Source organism: Bos javanicus, chromosome 25, assembly GCF_032452875.1.
Source record: "Bos javanicus breed banteng chromosome 25, ARS-OSU_banteng_1.0, whole genome shotgun sequence".
NCBI lineage: Eukaryota > Metazoa > Chordata > Mammalia > Artiodactyla > Bovidae > Bos > Bos javanicus.
Genome location: NC_083892.1, coordinates 25740059 through 25762565, shown reverse-complemented (window position 1 = coordinate 25762565; position 22507 = coordinate 25740059). Strand labels below are relative to the sequence as shown.

The 22507-nt window shown below is 54.5% G+C and overlaps 1 protein-coding gene across 2 annotated transcripts in view; it reads right to left on the bottom strand.

Annotated features, from left to right (window-relative positions):
• Nucleotides 1-22507, bottom strand: part of SBK1 (SH3 domain binding kinase 1) — a 54054-nt gene that overhangs the window by 8312 nt on the left and 23235 nt on the right. Inside the window, exon 1 of one of the 2 annotated variants that reach the window (XM_061401500.1) lies at nt 17208-21656. The exons of the other annotated variant lie outside the window; for it this stretch is intronic. The gene's annotated coding sequence lies outside the window, so the exon portion shown is untranslated. Of the gene's footprint in view, nt 1-17207; nt 21657-22507 lie in introns of those variants that run through there. 2 annotated transcript variants of the gene reach the window in all.

Below are 22507 nucleotides of genomic sequence, written 5' to 3'. Positions count from 1 at the left end.
TGCCTGTGCACCAGTGAAGGAGGCGGCCGATGAAGCCCCTCTGGGCTGAGCCTCAGCAGCCGTCCCTGGGTGCAGCTCCTCCGCCCTCACTCCCTTCTCCCTCCTGTCACAGGTGGACCACCAGCGCTCTCAGCCCCCACCCCTGCCCTCGCGGTTCAGAGTGAAGGCACAGACTTGGAGCCAGACTGCCCAGTTGGAAGCCAGGCTCGATGACTTGCTAGCTGGTTGTCCTTGTGCAAGTTCCTTCCTGTCTTTGTGCCTCGGTTTCCCCATCTTACAAAAAGAATACAATAGTATATTTTCCCTGAGGGTTACAAGACATGAAGTGGTTGGCCCCTGGTGCACAGTAAGTGACCCCCAAGAGGCAGGTGTGGTTGGGTTCTCATTCCAATGATGCTCGCCCGCTCAGCTGGGCTGGAGGCTGGGAGCTGGGGTGAGCCCAGCCCGGGAGCCTGGTGTCTCTACCCCTGGCCCGGCCGCTCCCCTTCCAGGCCCAAACCCTCTTCTCCTCCTCTGCTTTCCCCTTCCCCCTCGGCACGACCCAGCCTCCCACTTCACGCGGAGAAGAGGAACATCAGGAGGGAACTTCCTGCCTCCCACCCAGCCCCAAACGGAGCTCCATCTGCACGTCCTCCTGGCTGGCTGCGGGGCGGGGGACGGTGGGGGGGACGGGGAGGGCGGTGCAGGGAGCCATTCTCCCCTCCTCTGGCTCCCGCCCCCAGCTTCTTCCTCGGTATCTCTGCTCCCCCACAAAGGCCCCTCCCCTCCATTCATGAAGTCCCATACGGTGCCCTCCCCTCGGAGCGTCTCCAGCGAGAACCTAGGACCCCCAGCCCTGCTTCCTCCACCAGCGACAGTGTATTGAACCCAGCCCTGCCTGGCATGGCCACCGAGTCTATGCGGTGCCTGCTCAGGGCAGGACAGCACTGGGCATCTCCCCGCTGCAGGGCTAAAGTAGGGTGACATATCCCCATGACAGTCTCCGGGCTAGAAGGGTCAGCTCTCCGGATCCCCATCACATGTTTGCCCACTGTCTGGGTGGAGAGGACTCCAAGAGGGAACAGCCAGGTCATGGGCTCTGACGAAGCCTGGGGAAGGGGGAGGTCAGGCTGTTCCTGTGGAGTGAGTGGGGCTCTTCCCCCCTGCCCATCAAGAGACCCTGGGCTGCTCTGCTGACCTACTTCTCCTGATATTTGTGTGGACTCCCCAAGGGCTGCCTTGTGTGTGCAGGCACCTGTGTGCACACATGTGGCAATGCTCCCACTTCGGGCTTTGGTCCTGTCAGGTCCCTTTGGGGCTGTTTTCTGCATCCTCTGGGAGCTTGACTGGCAGCTGCAAGTTGCTAGAGGCCCTTCTTCCCTCCCCCAGGGACTGTGGGGTGCCTGCTTCTCTCTGCCGCTTTGGCCTCAAGAGTTGCCCTGGGCAGGGTCTGCGGGCTGGGTGGGGGGCACACCGGCTTCCTCATCCCCAGGCTCAGCCCAGGCTCTGACCACTGACCAGCAATGCTGCTCATCAGCTTGAATTTGCCTCTCCAGCGCCCTCCACCATTCCTGCTAGCCTGCCCTCCCCTTATCTCATCCTCAGGTCCTACTCCTCCAGGAAGCCTTCCCTGCTGCCCCAGGTGTCAATTCCTGTCTCTGAGGGGCCCCAGGGTTCAGGCAGGGTCTGTATGCCTCTCTCTTCCAGCCCCTGTTGAATATCTTGGGTGGTCTCAGCTTTATCCTGTCAGTCCCCATCAACAGGCCAAGACTACCCTGGGGGCTAGTGCTACATCAAATCCAACTCTCCACGGTCCCTTCCCTTGGTTCTGAGGGTCCAGGTTGTGGGACCTCCATCTCTTCCCCACACTCACTTCTTCAACCCGCCTCTTCCTCCAGGCCCTTTCTCCGCAAGGTGTCAGCAGGAGACAAGGGACTGACCCGCACCCGTCCCTGATTGACGCTGCCGCATCATTCCCCAGGTACGCTGCCTCTGACCCAGTTACTACGCACATGACTTCAGAGGCGCAGTGGGGAAGCGATGGAAACAGCAAGGGCCTTGGGGCTCAGCAGGTTTGGCCTTGATCCTAAGGTGTGCCACTTTTTACCTGGGTGACCTTGAGTAAGTCACAACCCCTCTCTGGGCCTCAGCTTCCTCATCCGTAAGATGAAGAAAATAACAGTTGTAACAGGGGTGACGGCAGACACTTAAATGTACTCACTGCATGTCAAGCCCTGTTTGGAGGCTGACCTCATCTCGTTTTCACAATTCCAGGCGTGCATGCATGCTGAGTCCCTCCAGTTGTGTCTGACTCTTTGCGACCCTGTGGACTGTAGCCTGCCAGGCTCCTTTGCCCGTGGGATTTTCCAGGCAAGAATACTGGAATGGGTTGCTATTTCCTCTTCCAGGGGATCTTCTTGACACAGGGACTGAACCTATGTCTCTTACGTCTCCTGCATTGGCAGGGGGGTTCCTTACCACTAGCATCAGCTGGGAAGCCCACAATTCCATGAGGTAGCTGGTATTATCATTAGTATTGTTACTACTACTATTATTATTTTTGGCTGCACTGCACAGCTTGTGGGATCTTAGTTCCTTGACCAGGGATTGAACCCATGCATCCTGCAGTGGAAGCATGACGTTTTAGTCTCTGGACCACCAGGGAAATCTTCAAGGGAGGGATTATTAGTATCCCCATTTTAGGGGTGATGAGCACGAGGCACAGAGACTGTAGAACTCGCCCAATGTCATCTCGCTGGTGCTGGCACTGGCTCCAAAGTCGGTGCTTTTAACCACCTCTATTTTTTTTCCCAAGACAGAATGTGAGAACATCACCTGCAGATCCCTCAGTATCCGAGCGGGCAAATGGAGGCCCAGAAGGGGGCAGAGCCTCAGCCAGGGATGCACATGCCCTCCTGGAGCTCCTGTGGCGAGTTGACTGAGGGCCAGGCGCTGGTCCAGGTATTAACTAACTTAGTTCTCACAACAGTCCCTGTGGCAGGTATGTGCGCACGCTCAGTCGTGTCCAACTCCTTGCGACCCCTTGGACTGTAGCCCTCCAGGCTCCTCTGTCCATGGGGTTTCCCAGGCAAGAATACTGGAGTGGGTTACCGCTTCCTTCTCCAGGGGATCTTCCCGACTCAGGGGTTTGAACCATGCATCTCCCGCATTGGCAGGCGGGTTCTTTACCTCTGAGCCACCTGGGAAGCCAAGGTATACCAGCTCCTTTTTTCAGGTGGAGACTTGAGCCCAAAGAATGAAGTCAGACCCTTCAGCCTCGCTGGGTGGTTGAGGGCACAGATGTCTGGTATCATGGGGAACTTGACCTTAAGGTATTTCGCCTACAGCATCGTCCCTTCCTCCCCTTGGAGGAGCAGCTGAGAACTTGGTGGCTGTGAACTTCCCAGCACCAGGCATGGAGGCCCTGGCTGGCCTCCGTTCACCCTGTGCAGTTGGTACTGCATCTGTGCACACGCGAGGGCTGTGCTGCCCTTGGGGACCCCATGTGACCTGCACCTCCAGTGTGTCCTCGCTGACCCCAAGGGAGGCCCTCAATTCCCCGTCTGTGGTGAAGGCAAGAGGGCCTCGCCCAGTCTTCATGGCAGCGGTTGTGGCCCTGACCACAAAGGCTCCGGCCCCGTGGGCTGGGTCTTCCGCCACAGGCTGGGAGGGCCACGGTGGTGGGGGAGAGTTTCCTAAGCAAGACCGAACCACCTACCACTTCCTGTTGGCAGGTGGCTCAAGCTGGGTCCCACCTTTGTGAAAACAACAGTAAATGTGTAACCCAAGTCAGGTCTACATTGGGATCCCCTTCCCTACCACGCACACACGCACGCACGCACACACACACACACTCACTGAGTCCTCATAAGTGCCCTCAGAAGGGGGCAAGATGCCTCCTATTTTTAAAAATCTGCTTAACTGAGGTGTAACTCGTATATCTAGGCTTCCTGGTGGCTCAGCAGTAAATAATCCACCTGCCAATGCGGGAGTCACGGGTTTGATCCCTGGGTTGGGAAGATCCCCTGGAGAAGGAAATGGCAACCCATACCAGGATCCTTGCTTGGGGAATCCCACGGACAGAGAAGCGTGGTAGGCTATAGTCCATGGGGTCGCAGAGAGTCAGACGTGACTTAGTGACTGAACAACGACAACAATCGGCATATCACAAAACTCCCCCGTAGCAAGTGTACAATCCGGTGATTTAGGGAAATGTACAGAGCTGTGCAACTGCTGCCTCCATCAAGTGATTCACCTCACGGATGAAGAGTAGAGGCCCAAGAGGTTGATGACTTATTGTGGTTATGACAAAGATGGCCAACCGCCTGTCAGAGCTTTGTGTTCCCTCTTCTGTGACACACAGCTGTTCTGCAGGGTGGTGGTCAACAGGGAACTACATCCCTCCCCTCCCTTGCATCCAGGTGTGGACACCTGTGGCGGGTTTTCCCCAGTGGCATGTGAACAGAAACGAGGTGTCAGTTCTAGGCTGGGGCTTTTAAGAGTGGTTAAGGTGTCTCTCTTCTTCTGTGGCTTGATGCAGAGGACCCTAAGACTCTAAAAGATGGTGGTGGAACTAAAGATGGGAGGAACCTGGGTCCCCAGGTGTCAGAGGCCTGCTGCTGACCAGTCTTACCCACTCTGGTATTTTGTGAGCTGGAAGTAAAATGCTGTCCTGTTAGGCTGCTGATGTATGTGAGATTTAGTTGTTAGAGCAGCTGACATCACCCTGATTCAAGGGTTATGCTGCAGGTAAGCAAAAGAGCTGAGATTTGAACCTCAGTGTTTGGACTCCTGGGATGTGGCCAGAGAAGGGAACCTGGATGGTGGTAACACTGGCAACCGAGTGACAAGAATTCAGTTACTGAGTTAGGTGGAGGGTGACCAGTCTGTGAAGGTAAGGGAATCTGCTCTTCTCCTGTCTTGTGGGAGAATAATCACCCCGGCAAATATTTACTGAGTGTTGACTGTATGCCAGCTGGTATGCAAACAGTGGATTAAATCATTTAATCCCAACAAGTCTGGGAGGTGGGCGCTACTATTCTTCTCCCCATTTTACAGAAAGGGATACTGAGGCACAGATGGGTTGAGTAACTTGTCCCAGAGCTAATAAACAGCAGAGTGGGATTTGAACTTAGGCTGTGAGGTTTTAGATCGCATGCTTTCATGCGCTGTGTCCTGCGAGGCTCCTGTAGGCAGACAGCAACTCAAAAACGAGACAGTTCTCACAGTCTCACAGTCTCACAGCAGGGAGGAAGTGCGTTCTTCGTCGCTGGGAGCAGAGAAGCAGATACTGGAAGCCCATCTGTTGGGGGGAATCGGTGGGGGGTGAGATTGGACCGAGTCAGCCAGCCCTCTCTTACTGTCACTCTGGGATTCTAAGATTCTCAGTCCCCATGCCGGGGCCCCTTCCCTCAGGTCTCTGGACCCATGCTCTGCCCTTTGCACAGGCAAACCCCAAGGGTGTCCTTACAAAGCCCTGGCCTGGAAGGATGCCATCAAACAGTGATTGTGCCTTGGGGGAGGGGTCCCCTCTTTGCATCTGCAGTATCATTAAAAGTTCCCAAGAAAAAGCAGCCACAATGTGGAATTTCAGATAATGAATAGGGATGGAAGCTGGCCTCTCTCACTTGCTTCACTTTGCTTCTGTGTCAAATGAGAGGCTGGGCTTCCCTGGTGGCTCAGTGGTAAAGAACCTGCCTGCCAATGCAGGTGACACGGGTTTGATCCCTGGGTCGGGAAGGCCCCTGGAGAAGGAAATGGCAACCCACTCCAGTATTCTTGCCTGGAAGACCCCATAGAAAAAGGAGTCTGGCAGGCTACAGCCCAGGCTTAGTGTCTAAACAACAATAACACAAGCGAGAGGTTGTCACTTCCTTCCTTCAGCCTGTGTGGCTGAGCCAGCTCTCTGCATCCCACATTCTCCCCTAGCCTGTCTCCAGGTATCTCCCCTCTAGTCCTCCACACCTGTGGGGTCAGATAAATTGTCTCAAGGCCAGAGTTGACCTGATCCTTGCCTTGTTCGCATTTTTGGTGGTTTCTTGTATTGGCCTATAGTGTTGCCTCCTGTTCAGCATCACTTTCCCTTTCTCTGGGGAATGGTTCCCTCCTTCAGTCCACTGGTTCATTAGGGCTGTCCCCACCCTGACTCTCAGCGCAGACCTGATCCAGGGCCAGTCAACCAGGGGATGCATCCCATCTGCGAGGTCACTCTGGCTGGTTCTAAGATGAACATGTGATCCAAGGTGACCCACTGAGATCTCACTTTAGGACTCTTGCTTAAGTTATAAGAAAAGAGATACCTCTGACCCCTGGCCTACAAAGCTGGAGAACACAGGCCTGGAGCTGCTGGGCTTGGCCAGCATGAGGGTAGCCCGAGAAAGAAGCAACAAAGAGATAAGCAGCGCTGAAAGATGGAGAGGTTTCTGATGACTCTGAGCATCTGGCTCCAGATATGCCTAAAGTCAGTCATACTCCTGAAAGTTTGTTTCCTGAATCAATACATTTCCTTTTGGCTTAAGCCAATTTGAGTTGAATTTATGTAGCTCACAGCCTAAAGCCTCCAGACAAGCATATCTATTCAAGCCCAGGCACTGTGCTGGGTACTGGCACTGGGTGTGCAGATTAGATAGAGGGTATCAGCCTACAAATCAAGGAGGCAAACCAAAGAAGGACTCAGATAATCATGAGGCCAGGAAGGCCATGATCAGTGCTCTGCCATTTCTAAGGACACTGGCAGTGGGGATCAGGGTGCCTTCCTGGAGGAGGTGACACCCGAATGGGCCTTGAAGAGGATTGACAATCTAGCAAGAAACCCAAGAGCTCCTTGAAAGCAAGCCCCATGCCTTAATCATCTTGCTATTCCTAGCTCTTAGCCAGGGTGTGACAAATGCCGGGTGAATAATTCTTTACGTGTTTGGGAAGCTGTAACTTTTTATATCTTGGCTTTCCTGAATGTGACCCTGCAGGCACATAGCTATTTTCCCAAGGGTCTGCATGAGATATCATTAGCCCCGTTTTACAGGTGCAGAGACTGATGGCCAGAAGGGAACAACAATTTGCTCAAAAAGCACAGAGAGTCAGTGGCAGGGCTGGACTAGAAGCCAGGGCGTCTGCAGGACAAGGTGTATCTCCCTGTAACAGCTCCCAGCCCCAAACACAGCAGAGATCGTAGTGGCGGTGAGTGACAGTGGTCACTGCGAACAGAGAGGCTGGGGTGTATTCACGATCAGAATGCTGAATACAATGGACAGGAAGTTGACAGCAACAACTAACACTTAAGGAACCCCTGTCGTGTGCCAAGTCCCTCATGTAAATGAACTCATCTAATCTACTATTCACTCCAGTTTACAGACAAGGAAACTGAGGGATAGAGCAAGTCATGTCACTTGATCAAGACCATCCATCCTGTAAGTGGCGGGGCCAGGATTCCAATCTAGGCATTATCACTGCAGTGTCCAGATGCTTCTCCACTATGCATTACAGTCTCTAAAATGATACATTAATAGTCAAAAGGACTATTTATATTCTCAATTGCCAATGCTTTACATTGCTGCTGCCATGCAATCTTCACAGCAACCCCATTTTACAAATAAGGATCCTGAGGCTCACAGGGGTTAAGCAATTTGCCCAAGGTCACCTAGCTGGTAAGAGGCAGAGCTGGGAATTGAACCTTGAATGCTTCCTGCTCTGTCTCCCTTTTCCTATCTTTGGTCTCTGGTTTGCAGCCCAGACCTCCCTCCAGCTCCATTAGCTTCAGCACCACAGGTGTGGACAGCACCCGGGCTGGCTGGCATTAAATGCAAGGCTAGGGGAGGTCCAAGGAGGCTGGACTGCAGAACAGAGGAACTGCTGACAGACCAAGGCTCCCAGGGCATGAAAAGGTATGTCTGGATTTAGGTTGTTGTTTAGTTGCTAAGTCATGTCCAATCTAATGCGACCCCATTGACTGTAGCCTGCCAGGCTCCTCTGTCCACAAGATTTCCTAGGCTATTGAAGTGGGTAGCCATTTCCTTCTCCAGGGGATCTCCCCGACCCAGGGATCAAACCCACATCTCCTGCATTGCAGGTGGATTTTTTTACCATTGATTCACCTGGGAAGCCCATGGATATAGACACTGCCGTTTATTTAACCAACTGATAGATGCTGACTGTGTACATTCAACCTTTTGCTGCCACGAACAATGAGCAGCCTTGTACATAAGTCCTGTGGCAGTGTGCAGGTGTGTCTGTAGGATCGAAGTGGGTTGCCAGGTTAAAGGATGAGTGCATCCAGGATTTCTATACAGAGCCTGAAGTCCCTCAGGGGGCTGTGCCACTGGCCCACCCCAGTCATCAGGAGAGGGCTGTGGGACACAGCAGCTGCCACCAGCTTCCTGGCTCTCTCTGGGCCGCCACATCACTTTGTTTAGTACATTATTTTGAAGTGAGGGGGGAAACAGGAATGAGTTTCTTATTTGCTTGCATTTGCATAAAGTAACTCTGGATGCAACCAGACACCAATGAAGGTGTCTTCATTGACCATCCTCAGCACTCACTCCCACTGTTCTGAGCCATCATCAGGGCTCAGCTGCTGCTCCCTACCCCCCTCAACCTCTCCTTGACACAGCAGCCAGGAAGCCCATCAAACCCCAATCAGACCACACTACTCCCCAGCTCATCACCCTCCAGGGGCTCCTATCTCAGTCCAAGTCCTTACAACAGCCCTTGATTTACCCCTCTGACCTGTCTCATCCCTCCTGCTGCTCCAGACACACTGGTCTCCCTGCTGTTCCCTGAACACGCCAGCTCCCCAGCCGGGAGCTGTTCCCTTTGCCCCCAGACATCCACATGGCTCATTTCCTCCAAGTTCTGTTCCAACAGCACCTTCTCAACTAGTGCTATCCAACCACACTCCCCTTTTCCTGTTTTACTTTCTCCCCCAGCAGAGCATAGCCCTGTCTAACATAACGTCTATTGTGGATGTCTCTCTTCCCCACAAGAATGTAAGCATCAGGAGGGCAGGGACTCTGTCAGGCTGGTCTCGTTCACTGCTGTATCCCCAGCTAGCACAGTGCCTGGCACATAGTAGAAAACTTAATAAATATTGGTGAATGAATGAATGAATGTCTGGGGAAAGAAGTGGGAACTGAATGACCAGGGGCAGGGTGAGAATTAAATTTTCACTGGGTACAGTCCTGTTGGATCTAGGGGGATATAAGGAACCAGGCATGGTTAGGGGGGCAGACAATCCCAAAGGAGAGTGTGAGGGGAAATGGTGCCCACTCATCCAGGCTCAGCACTCTGGGGTGGGTGTCCCCAGAGAGGGGCCTGGGGGGAAGAGTGGCCCAGCTTGGTTGCCCTGAATCACCACATGGAGCTGGCCCAGGCTCAGGAAGCGAGGGGAGCTGGGAACCCCCCTGACACTCACCCCCGAGGGGAGCCCTCCCCCCTCCACCCCCACAGCCAGTGCCCCAGTCTGGTTCTCTGCCACTTAACACCTTCTCAGAAGGGTATCCCTGACCCTCCTGGTTTTTACCCCAGGGCAGAAATCAGTTCACACGTGGGCTCTCCCATCCACTGCAAGTGAGTGGGGTGGGGGGCGGTCCAGAGCTGGGTCCTCTCACCCCAAAAAGAGAAGTGTGAATTGCCTGGGAAAGCTCCAGCCTTTGCTGCTCATGCCCAGGGAACCTTGTGCAGCCCCGCCCCCAGACCCTGCTCTGCACAAGTTTCCAATCTATGAAATGAGCTATTTCATGTTCCTTCATGGGTCACCAAAGTCTCAGTTCTCTTTACCCTGAAAAATGTCCCCAGCCACCACCTATACACTTCTGCATACAATGTCAGGGCCCCGAGAAGCCCGTAAGAGAGGCCAGGGAAGTCCTCTCCCTCTCCTTGGTCCTTTGACACAAATAGACTCCACCAAACATTCTGTTCCGGCTCAAGAGGAAGAGGATAATATTCTCAGATCTTTTCATCTTCCCCTCATGGTGCATATTCTGGCTGTATCCCCTGCCTAAGCCTAACTAAGCCTCAGTTTGTCCATCAGTAAAATGGGATGAGAACGCCCATTTAACATGATGGGCTTCTGTGAGAATTAAAGGGGCACTTCCTACAGTGCTTGGCACAGCAGATGCTTGGTAAGAATTTGCTGCACAGAGGGGACTGAGACCTTGGTTCCATCCTGGACCCTGAAGACGCTGTACCATCTTGAGCGTCTTGGTTTTCTAGGCTGGACATGGGGGCCATGCTGGCTCTACTAAATCTCACCCCCCAGACCTGCCTGAGCCAGGAGGGACCTTGGAGATCACGTAGCCCATCACCACATTTCCCAGGTGAGGAGACTGAGAGGGAGAGCTGAGACTGACCCGAGATCAAGCGGCAGGAGCTGCCAACAACCTGCTTCCCGCTGCCCTCCCCACCAGGGGCGGCCTGGGGTTCCCTGTGCTGCCAGGTTCTGCTTCTGGCTCCAGCCTCTGCCTCAGCCTCCCGCCCAGCTGGCGCGGTCTGCCCCTTCCCCAGGGCACAGCCTTGGTGGTTATTAATAGTCTGTGCTACGCCTGCCTGCAGCTGGTGCCCAGAGCTGGGATAGGCACTCTAGCCAGGCCCTGAGGGGAGGTGGGAGCCCTGGGCCTCCTTGTTCCCAACCTACCTGTGGCAGCCCCCATGGGTGCGAGAGGAGGCATGAGCCTTGTTGCTGGGTGACACGGGCAGCCTGGCCCTCAGGGTCCTTGGCTGATTGGCCACCAGTGGAAGGGGGCGGTCGCTGGGTGGGTGAGCAAGAGGCTCCCTGAAGAGCTGAACCCTTCCCCCGCCCTCCCTGTGCCCCCCTGCCCTGACCCCTAGCGAGGGATGGAAGGGGAGATGCAGCCTAGCTTGGGAACCTGGAGCCCAGATTCGGTCCCCCCTGGGTGGAACCAGGTCACCACCACACCCTGCCATGAAGTCACTTGGGTAAGTCATTTGCTTTCTCTGAGCTTCCATTTCCTTGTCAGGAAATAGGGTTAATAGTGGTCTGGGTTAAAGTGTTATTAATAATAGCTGACATTTATGAACCACCTAAAGTACTTTAGACATATTGACTCATTCATACTTCACAACCATTTTAGGAGAAGCTGCTCCTGCTGCTCCCATTATATCCCTCACTGCGCAGGAGACTTGAGACTCAGAGAAGGGGCAACTAAGTGACGTGTCCAGTGGCACGCAGTTAGGGCATGGCTTACAGAGCTCTGCCTGGCTCCAGAACATTCAGTAGATGTTTGCTGAGCACCTACTATGTGCCTGGAGCTGGAATACATTCATGAACCAAACGAACAGCCCTGTCTTCAAGGACCTTACATTCTCATTTGGGGACAGACAATGATAAAGGTTAAGTAAGAGACAGAAGTCAGATAGTGCAATGTTCTAAATGAAAAAACAAAGCAGGGAGAGGCAAGGAAATGCTGGGGGTGGGGAATGGAACTGTAGAAGGACAGGGGACGAGGGGGTCAGGAAAGGCCCTACTGAGAAGGTTGTAAGCACGTGGAGAACTGTGGGCCTGGGAGTCTTTTTCCTTTCTAATATTTATTTATTTGGCTGCACTGGGTCTTAGCTGTAGCACATGGGGTCTTTAGCTGCAGCCTGCAGGATCTAGTTCCCTGACCAGGGATCGAACCCGGGCCCCCTGCACTGGAAGCTTGGAATCTTAGCCACTGGACACCCAGGCAAGTCCTGTGGAGACTGTGGATCTTGTAGGGGAAGAGTCCTCCTGGCAGAGGCACGTGCTGTGCTTGGTGTGTTCAGGGAACCGTGAGGAGGCCGGCAGGGCTTGAAGCAGGCGGCAAGGGACAAGGGCCAGGGGGGAGGGTAGATAGAGGTAAGGGGTGGGGGACAGTGGACAGGGCCTCAGAGGCCGCAGTGAGGACCTGCCTTTCACTCCGAGTAAGATGCATGCCAGTCTCTGGACCAGAGCAAAACTTTCCTGAAGCCAGACCATGCGCCAGGCCCCAAGAGGCCAAGAGACAGCAGGAACCTGACCCGACTACACTCAGAGACCCCTTCAGGCCAGCAGCATCCCACCACTGTCCTTGGAGGGGCCGAGAGAGGAAGGAGTGGGGAGCCTTTCAGACCTCCTTCGAAGATTCCTCGGTGCTGCAGCTCTCAGCAGCTGTGGCCCCAAGTGAGGTGTGAGGGCAGTGTGTCCAGGAGCACGGCCAGAGCCCAAGTTAGCTTCTGCTGGTTCCTTCTGTCTGGCCATGCCCTGTGCGCTGTGTGTGAATGATGGAAGGATGGATAGAATCCTCTCTGAATCCTAGATATGGACGCTTGAGTACAGGTCTTTACCCCAACCCCCCCTTTTTTTTCACCTGTAAAATGGGGCTAACATTCCCTTTCTGCTCAGGGCTTCAGGGGGCTGATATTAACAGCAAAGCATAGAGGGTACTTGGTGCCATTCACAGCGCTTTACATACCTTCATCACTGAATCTTCACTATGACGCTACAAGTCAGGGACTAGTCTCGTCCCCTTTTTTTGTAGCTGAGGGATCTGAGGCACAGAGAGGCTAAGCACCTTGCCCAGGGTCACACAGCGGGTCGAGAAGTTGTGCTTTTGGCCACTAACCCCTGTTAACTGCGGGTCCCACTGCACTTCCTGGAGACACGTAGGATCTGGGCTGGCAGGTACCTGAGCTCTCAGGGTGGGATGATCTGATCTGCCTTAGGACTGTGGGCCCCCAATTTGAGAGAAAAAGACGCCTTCTTGCTATGTTGCGGGCCCATCAGATGAGGAGCTATCCTGAGGTGGGGATCAGTACAGCCTCTACAGGGCCTCACCAGGAGGAGGCTCTATCCTGTCCACTATCCAGTCCCCATCCCTGCCCCTCAGGGTCATCAAAACACGCAGAGGCAGCTGGAACATTCTCTGCCTCTCCCAGGACTGGCTAAGGCCACAAGGAAGGGAGTCACAGTGGCTGGACCCACTCATCGCGGACCCTGCAGCTGGTGGCAGAAGTCATACGCAAACACTTAAGTAGCAGGCACCACTAAAAGTGCTCCCCACACTAGGAAGGAGCTGGTACTATTCCCATTCTTCATCAGAAGAAACTGAGGATGGAGGAAACTGCCTCATCCAAGGTCACACAGCCGGAGAGGCGTGGAGGCAGGTCTGATGTTAGTTTCACACGAACCTTTGGGAGTTCACCGGGCTGGGCTCAAATCCCCACACTGGGTTAATGAGGTGCTGTTTCTCCCTTCTATGGGAGAGGGGATGTCCAGAGACCGGCGTGGGACACTTGACACTAAAAAATGCTTCCCTGAACCCTGATATTACATGGCTCCCCGAATGGGGGCCGAGCTGGGAGTCTAGACCTGTCCCCTCTCAGGCTGTGGCCAAGCTATATGGTGGGGGGAGGGGAGGATAGGGAGAAGAAGGACAGGAGAGGAGAGGTGCTCTTAGGGCCCCACCAGGCTTTATGCCACAGCTTTCTGAGACCGGAAGGGGGACTAAGGAAGTCGGGGAGGGAGGGGGAAGCCTGGAGCAGAACACATCTTTTGGAGATGCTGGTCTGGCTCTGGCCAGAGGCCCATCTGCCTGGACAGGAAGTCTGGGGACACAAGCCTGGCAAGTACCTCACCTGGAAAGTGGCTCTGGTCAGGAAGAGGACCTCAGCTACAGCTAACATAGATCCCACCCCTCACACTCGACTCTCACCCTACCTCTACCCGTAGCAGGGGCATGTCATTAAGCACCACACAGAACTGCTCAAACACCCACCTCCCCTTTCCTGAGGTGAGTACCAAAAGCCCTCTGGCTTCCCCAATAGGAAAATCAAGAATAGTTTCTGAGCACGACTGGCTCCTATTGGAAAGAGCATTGGCAAGTGGATGAGTAACCCTTGGTGGTAATGCCACCTGGCAGATCCTGTCCAAGGCCCTTTTCATGCTTTAGCTCACTTAATCCCCCTGCTGACCCTGAGGTAGGTAGTATCCTTGTTTTCCACATAAGTAAAATGAAGCTCAGAGAGGTTAAGTGACTTGCCTGAGGTCACACAGCGGCGATTCAAACCCCAGAAGTCCAGAGCTCAACTACAGAGCTCCGCTGATTCCTTTGGCCTCAGGATGCTGTTGACCTTCATCCAGGAAGACGGCACACCCTGTGCAGCTACTTAGTATCACCCCTTGGTTTCCTCAATGTTTAGGGTAGGTTAATATTTTTGCATGACTTTGGCATGATGCCCCCCCCTGCCCCCCGCCCGACCTCTCCTACCTGACCAAAACTTAGATTCAGTCCTAGAGTGTTAGAACAAGGAGGAAGATTACAGCTGACAGAACTTCTAGTCTAATTCCTCCCTGACACATGGGGAAACTGAGGCCCGGAGTGCAGTCCTCCCCCACGAGGCCTCAGCAAGACCTTGGTCTAGAACCTGGGACTTTTGCTCTTGGGGCATGTGGGACAGTTACAACAGGATTTTGCTGGCTGAATCCTTCTAGAAGAGAGGAAGGGGCATAAGATGGGGCCCAGAGTGTAAAGTGAGACCAGGGTGGAGATGCTTCTGGCTAATGGAGGAATTCAGGCTCACTTCATCTCTTGGCCTAAAAGACCTTGGAGAGCTGCTGCTCTGTGGTTGTTCTAACCTGGCCACGCGGGTGGCAGGGAAGACCTGAGTGCACAGATATACAGAGACAAAGGTCACCCGCTGAGCAAACATTTTCTGGCCTCTACGTTAGGCCTGCAAAGCTAGATGCTACAAGAGGGCCCAGCAGGTCATGTAAATGAGTGAACAGGCCAGGTGGGGCCTGGGGCCAGCTAGATGATGACAGCTCATCTAAAGGAGGTCGTCATTCTTCAGCTCTGGTCTCGGCTTGTCACAGCATTTTTCAAGAGGACCCCCAAATCAATATTTGTATGTGACACTGCATGTTTGTTTAACATTGGCAACAAACAGGAGAAAAACACTGTTTGGATCAACAAAATGTGTCGAGAAATTGTGTTTGACAACATGTGCTGTACAATATGCTGGGCTCTGGGGTAGGCAAAGCCGATGCTGCGGGGAGTTGGGGACAGACCTGGTCCCGTCTCCTGGAGCTCGGAGTCTCGAGGTGGAGATACACTCTCACAGCCACCAACCATCGCCCAGCCCAGCTCTGCTCTCCGTTCTGTGCCAGCCCAGGTCAGAGCAAAAGGGGAGGGTGGAGACAGAGAACTGCCCGTGAGCCATCCTGCAGTGGGGCTTTTCAGGTTGGGGGAACAACACACGGTGGAAGGAAGGAGCTGGGGGACAGAGATGAGCCAGAAGTAGAGGATGGAGAGTGAGGAATGAACGGGAGGTGATGCTTGGGAGGTGGTTTCAGGTCACACTGCAAAGGGCTCTGATGGCGCTCATTCCAGACTCAATGGGGAGCCATCGCAGGTGAGCCTGGCCGGGAAAGCTTACTCTCTGTCTCCCTCTGGTCTCTTGGTGGTTTTCCCTAGTCACAGTGACTCAAATCTCCACTCATTTAGCCGCCGACTCCACTCTTTGCCGGTGGGTTGTCTGACAAGGCCCTGGGCTCTTGGGAACCCGGTGAGGGAAGAGGAGCTCCTTTAGAGATGGAGAGGGCACACCTGGATACTTCTGCGGGCCCAGGTGTGAGCTACATCCACCCTGCCTGCTGCAGAGTGAGTGCCTTGCTGTCGTTCTCTCTGGGAGATGCCACATGCTTGCCCAAGGTCACCCAGTCTTCAGGGCAATCAGCTCCCCCACAGCCTGAGCTGAGGCGGGGGCTGTCTCAATTGTCCTTGAATTTGAAGGCGGGGCCGCCAGGGGTCTGACCTGGAGCCCCCAAGCCTCTTCTCCTGCTGGCCACATCCCACCCCTTAAGTCAACACCAGTAGCACGTAGGGGTGGGGCACTTGGTACTGGGAAGCGGGGAGAAGAGGAACCTGCTACCCAGGCTCAGATGCTTCAGGTGTGGGATCAGAACTGACCAGACCCACCTCAACTGGTCCAACCAAGTACGGGCAAATTGAGAACAGCCCAGAGACGTGATGAACAGGAAAGATCAGGAAAGGGGATGAAGTGGGAAAAAGGACCTTGACTCCAGTACCTGGTACCTCACAGACACTAGCTAAAACGTTTGTTGAATGAACCAGTGAACAAAGGAACTCCTGGTGAGGCTACCTGTACCCAGAGTCGTACCTTCTTCAGCATCACTGCTCGCCTGCAGAGGGCTGAGAGAGGAGGCTGGCAGAAACCCCAGTGGCTCCGTGTGTTCCCTTGCACGGTCCCGTCCCTTCTCAGGACCTCTGATCCAGAATTCCAGGATAAAACATCCCCCGGGCCTCTCATCCTCCCATGAGCTGCAGGGGCTGGGGTTCAGGACCGCACTGATGGCCGGGCGGGGATACTGCTTTGTACACCACCTGTAAAGCTGAAGCCGGAACCTAGAATGGTTCCTTGGTTGTCCAGGACACACTGACCCCACCTGAGGTTTGGCCCTGGGTATCCCGGAGGTCAGGAGGACAAGGGAGAGCCTTGGCTTTGCTGCCCCTGGGGCAAATGGGGACAGAAAGGTGCCCTGACCTGAAATGGCTCCTTGATCCAGACTTCCTCCCCTCCCCAGAAACCAGAGCCTCACTTTAGAAAGGGCTTGTTCCCCCTTCCTTGTCCTGCAGGGAGCACAAAGTATGGCCTGGGTGAAGATCCCCCAAGGTCCCCTGTAGTTTGGGTGGGGGGGGGTGCAATGGGATCATAGAGAAAAGAAGGGAATCCCATTCATTCTCTCAAACACACCCCTTCCTTGACTTTCACAGACAAAGACACACACCCAAAGCCCCAGCCATCACCCTAGGGCCACCCACTGCAGACCCCCTCACCTGTGGACACCCCAAATCTTCTCTTCCCAGGAGAGGACTTCACTTGAGAACTCAGCCTGGCCTTGGGGGGAGGGGTGTATATCCTCCAAGGACCAAGGGTCCCAACAGCTCCAGGCTCGCGATTTTGGGGGTGGACTCCCCACCCTCTTCTCCCTTCTTCGCGGCCGAAGGGTCTCTGCCACCACTCCCCCGCGGTCTGGGGAGCTGTGCCCGAACCCCAGGGCTAGGGTGGGGGGTGGGGGAAGGGAGAGGAGGAGGGGGCGGCTCCTCCAAGCGAGACACAAAGAGACGTCCTTCAGCCTCGGCTCCATGGCGACGCTGGGGAGGGGGCCGTGCGCACCCCATACTTCCTTCCCCACCTGCAGGGCTAGGGACCTCGGCGGCCACTCACCTGCTGCCCCTCACCTGGGCCCGGCTTACCTGAGCTGGGGCCGCGGGGACGCCGCGGCAGGGGGCCTGGGCGCCGTCTCGGTTTCCGTCGTCAGCCCGGCCCGGGGGGCTCAGGGCGCCACGATCATGGGCCGGGATGAGAAAGGGGCCGCGAGGGGCTCAGTCGCCCCGGTCCTGGAGCTTTCAGTGGGGGTCTCCGAAGCCTCTTGCTGGTGAGGGATAGCTCTTGCTGTCCTCGGGTCCCTAGATTTGGGGTTTCTGTGCGCCGGAATCGGGGGATCTAAGACCCCTGATCTAGGGGCGTTCTGAGCTGGATCTTCGTGTCTTGAGGTGTGGAGTTGTAATGGCCAGGATCTTGAGAAGGGGTCCCCACAATCCCGGACAGGGGGTCACTGCGTTCTAGGTCTTGTGGGGGCCCAGACTGAAGAGGGGGAGTCCGCGGAACCGCAGGGAGGTCGCTGTCTTCTGAATACGGAGGTAGTCTCCGTTTTCCCCGGGTGGGGAGTCGATCTCTGTTGGATCTGGGGGGCCCACTCGCTTTCCTAAAGGTCTCTGGGTCCTGGATGTGGTCGGGGGGGATCCCCGCGCTCCCCGGCTGCGGGGGCTTGCTGAGTCCTGGCCACCGGCAGGAGCTGGGAGGAAGCCCCTCAACCGCTGGGGGGCTCCGTCGCCGCCGCTACGAGCAGCCCGGCCCCGCGGTCCCGGACCCCGGCCTGGTCCGGGCTCCGGCTGCGGCTCCGGCTCGCGCTCCGCCCGGTGCTTGGGCCCCGGCCCCGGCGCCCGCCCGGGCAGCGCTCCATCGCGGCATCGCGGCTCCGCCCTCCGGCCTGCGCGCACCTGCCCGCCTAGCCCGCGGCTCCGCCCTCCGGCTCGCGCGCCACCGCCCGCCCCTTTGTCCGCCCCGCTTGGCGCGCGCCCTCGCGCACGCGCACTAACCCCGGCGCGCGCTCGCCCTCCCGCCGCGCCCTCCTGCCGCGCGCCGCGGGGCGCAGATTTTCCCCGCGCGGAGGGAGTGGCGCGCGGCGCCCCCACCCCGCCTTCCGGCCGCGCTGGGTCCTAGCGCCCGTGGGTTGCTGCTCTCTCCTTCATTCCCGTCTTTTCTAGGTCAGAGCCCACAAGGGGGCGAGAATGAGGTTAGAGAGGACTCGGGGGAGTCTGAGAGGGTCACCTGGTCCAGCCTCCAGGCCCCTGCGGGACCAGACTGTCTCAGACTGTCCCAGTCTGTTCTTGTGGGGCGGAGCCTGTGTCTTTTTCAAGGAGGGAAACATCTAAGCTCTGCAATCCGATATAAATTCATCAATCCGTCCATCCATCCATCCATCCATCCGAGCAGGACCTCAGAGAAACTAACTCAGGAAATCCTACTTAGGAAAGAGGTCGTAAACTGGGGCTTTCAGGGTCAAGTCAGCCCAGGTTGCGTTTTCGACCCCTATTGTAAACAGGCAGTAGCCAGTCATGAGATGCAGCTGAGATTCACAGAGTTCACCAGATAGAAGGGAGGGAAGGGGATTCCAGGCAGCAGCATGTGCAAAGGCATTACCCACTGTCTGTTTGGTAACTGGAAATTGATGACCTGGAAGGAAGTGGGGTGGATGAGGATGGAGATGAGATGGGAACAGCTCACCCTCCCAGGCTCTATTTTCCTTTCTTTCTCAGCCTCATCCATGCAGCCTCACCGACACTGTTTCCCCAGGAGAAAACCCCTAACACCCCCGGCACCTTTCCTATCTGTCCACCCAGCATACTCTTTCCAACCACACCTCTCTGTTCTTCTAGAAGCTTGAGTTTGTTTGTTTCTGGCTGTGCCACACAGCTTGTGGGATCTTAGTTCTCTGACCAGGGATTGAACCCTCCTAATCACTAGTCTGCCTGGGAATTCTCCATTTTTAGAAGTTTGAGAGCCATTGATTGCAAACTGACTAGGGTCAGGTGTAACAACATAGGGAATGGTGGAGATGAAGCAAACTGAAGTATCATGGGCCCTGTGTGGACAGATGATTTTTCAGGCAGGGAATCCATATTCTAAAATACAATTTTGGCCACGCCACGCAACTTGTGGGATTTTAATTTCCCACCCAGGGATTGAATCCAGGCCCTAAGCAGTGGGAGTGTGGAGTCCTAACCACTAGACCACCAGGGAATTCCTCAATTGTCCAACTTTTAAACGTTTGAGACGAATTCCCCAAATTCAGAAATACTGAATGGGTCAAATGAAACATTGGTGTTTTAGTCACTAAGTCATGTCTGACTCTTTGCGATCCCGTGGACTATTGCCCACGGGGCTACTCTGTCCGTGGGATTTTCCAGGCAAGAATACTGAGTGGATTGCCATTTCCATCTCCAAGGAATCTTCCCGACCCAGGGATCGAACTCTGGGCTCCTGAATTGGCAGGTGGATTCTTTACCACTAAGCCACCAAACATTCTTTGGGACCAAATCTGGCCCAGGGCCATCAAACCTCTGCCGGGAAGAATATTGCCTTACTTCCTACCTTGTCTCCCTCCAGCCTCTATCGAAACTTTTAAAAAAGCATCCAAGTCCATGTGATCATCAGTTCCGTAAAGTACAAAGTAGATTGGGTTAGTCTCAGACATAAAATTACCAGTAACTTCCTGTTACCTCTGAAAATACTTTCGAATTGTGATGCTGAAGAAGACGCTTGAGAGTCCCTTGGACTTGGAGGAGGTCAAACCAGTCAACCCTAAAGGAAATCAACCTCGAATAATCTTTGGAAGAACTGATGCTGAAGCTCCAATACCTCGGCAAAGAGACAGTTCATTGGAAAAGACGCTGATGCTGGGAAAGATTAAGGGCAAAAGGAGAAGGGGGCAGCAGAGGACGAGATAATTAGAGAGCGTCACAGACTCAATGGACATGAGTTTGAGCAAACTCTGGGTGATAGTGAAGGACAGGGAAGCCTGGTGTGCTTCAGTCCATGGGGTTACAAAGAGTCAGACACGACTTAGCAATTGTACAGCCACCACCTCCGAAAAAATCTAACCTTATCCTGGCATTCAAAACCCTTAGCCTTTCAGGTCTCCTACTTTTGCCTCTTCTCCATTTGGCCTTGACCTCAGCTGGTGTTCCTAGAACGTCCTAGAACCCCTCTCTTTTTTTTCTGCCTCCTCTGTCTAGAACATTTCTCTTCCTTGTACTCCAAACAGCTTTCCTCCAAGCTACCTCCTCCGTGGGGACTTCCCTGGTGGTCCAGTGGTTAGGACATTGCACTCCCACTGCAGGGGCACTGATTCGATCCCCAGGCAGGGAACTAAGATGACCCCACATGCTGTGTGGTTGGGGGGCGTGGGGATTGAAGATGTCTCCTCTATGTCTGTCTGCTTTTCCTCTCTCCTCCCTGTCCTGCCAGTGTTTCAGATTTCATCCTAACTGTGTTCTAATCCTTTCCACTTGAGGCCTTATTGCCCAAATGAATGGAGGGGTTTGAGTTACTGCGCAGCTCGTAGAGGAAGACTATAGAGGGAGGAAGGGGGAAGGGAATATCTTCCTGAGTCTAACACCTGAGTCCCAGAACATTAGCTTTTAGAGAGTACTTCCTCTTTTTGCAGATGAGGAAACTGAGGCCTAGAGAAGGGCAGAGGTGGAACTGAAATGTTCCCAGCCATGGTTATCAAGGGTAGTGCTGTTCAAGGCCACTTTCAGCAGAAGCCTTCCCTGATTCTTCAACTGGGGATTTGATTCCTACCACTGTGATTAGTGGGCTTTCCAGGTTGCTAGTGGTAAAGAACCCACCTGCCAATGCAGGAGACGTAAGACACATGGGTTCGATCCCTGGGTCACGAAGATCCCCTGGAGTAGGAAATGGCAACCTGCTCCAGTATTCTTGCCTGGAAAATTCTAAGGGCAGAGGAGTCTGGCAGGCTACAGTCCTTGGGGTAGCATAGAATTGGATGTGACTGAGTGCGTGTGATTACTAAGTTTGCCAAAATGCACTGTGGGTAATCAGCCTCCCCACCCTCCAGCTCTGCAGGGTTGGAAGTCCTGGTCCCCAAAGGGGGCAAACTCTTACTAGGGGACACAGCATGGGTCTCATTAAAATTTAAGCAGCTATGGTTGCTGCCAGGACACTCTGGAAACTCTGTGTTCTGGGACCAGCAGGTAAGAAGAGAAGTCACTGTTCTGGTGGTAGACACCCACCCTGATTGTTTATTAGAAGTTATTAGAAGTACCCTGGTCAATTATTAAAATTGATAATAGCACCAATAAGTCTAGCACCAGTGAGGTAAAAGCAGGGCTGCTTTTACAAAGTGGGAGCAGGAAGATATACACGTGGAACCAGTGAGCCATCAGAGTAATCTATTGGTTATGATAACCAGGAGTTTGGCTTTTTAAACATTTTGTGTAATTTTTGTTTGTGGTTGTGCTGGGTTGCTGCACGTGGGCTGCTCTCTAGTTGTGGTGCACAGGCTTCTCATCGCGGTGGATTCGCTTGTTGCTGAACATGGGCTCTAGGGCCACAGGCTCAGTAGATGCAGCTGGCGGGCTCCAGAGCATGGGCTCAGTAGTTGTGGCACACGGGCTTAGTTGCCCCGCAGCATGTGGGATCTTCCCGGACCAGGGATCAAACCTGTGTCGCTGCATTGCAGTGTGGATTCTTAACCACTGGACCACCAGAGAAGCCCCTAACCTGCCTGGGCTTCCCAGGTGGCGCTGGTGGTAAAGAACGCACCTGCCAATGCAGGAGATGTAAGAGACCCAGGTTTGATCCCTCGGTTGGGAAGAACCCCTAGAGGAGGTCATGGCAACCCACTCCAACATTCTTGCCTGGAGAATCCCATGGACAGAGGAAACCTGGCGGGCTACAGTCCATAGAGTCAAACATGACAGAAGCGATTTCGCATGCAACCCAGAGTTGAGACCCTTCAGAACTAAAGGTCACACCACCAGGTAACCCACCAAGATCTTCCCAGGTGACAGCTAAGCATTCGGATAATTGAGAATGGATGGTGGTGGGGGTGGGGAAGATGAGTACCATTTATGTCCTCAAGTCAAGGGCAGGAGAGGGGAGGGGAGCTGTAGTTCGTTCCACTATTGTCCCTCTTGAAAGTTTCTGCTTGGAAAGAGAGGCTCACGGCACCCATGGAAGAGCTTTGCAGCATGAGGGGCGGGATGGGGCAGTCCTGAAAATGCACCACCCGGAGCTCTGACTGCAGGGCTGCTGACTCTGGGGGCAGCAGTCGTGGAGTCTGCAGAGTTCACACAGGAGGTGCCTTTGATCCCCTCCAGCCCATCCCAGCCGATGACTGAGTGCAGCAGGAACTCTAAAACATCTAGTTCCTGGGAGACACAGGGCTTCTCTGATGGGCGACTTG